Here is a 327-nt window from a genome sequence, read left to right on the forward strand (position 1 = left end):
AGAAATTTGTCCATGAAAATGACATTTCTTCCCACGGCATCTCGTTCATTGCCCTCTAGAGAGTCTCAGTACTGTTCTCACCTCTCTGCACCCGGCTTTAGAACAGTTCGATTTTGTCTATTTTATTTACCACTTTATAATGATTTATTTTCAATTACGTTACTCATAAATTCATTTAGTGATATTTTATTTATCTATCTGTTTTGGCGATCCAATGACCACCATTTTACTATCGTACTATCGTGCTCCAAAATATTCACAGTAACAATACCACACTACCAGAACCAAAATCTGTAATTACATTTCATACAAATAAAGCGAAAGTGG

The 327-nt window shown here is 34.6% G+C and overlaps 1 protein-coding gene across 1 annotated transcript in view; it reads right to left on the minus strand.

Moving 5' to 3' along the window:
- LOC119592412 (MAM and LDL-receptor class A domain-containing protein 2-like) overlaps positions 1-327 on the minus strand; it is a gene marked incomplete at its 3' end in the record, with an annotated part of 16,276 nt that overhangs the window by 10,233 nt on the left and 5,716 nt on the right.

This window comes from Penaeus monodon, chromosome 30 (assembly GCF_015228065.2).
Source record: "Penaeus monodon isolate SGIC_2016 chromosome 30, NSTDA_Pmon_1, whole genome shotgun sequence".
NCBI lineage: Eukaryota > Metazoa > Arthropoda > Malacostraca > Decapoda > Penaeidae > Penaeus > Penaeus monodon.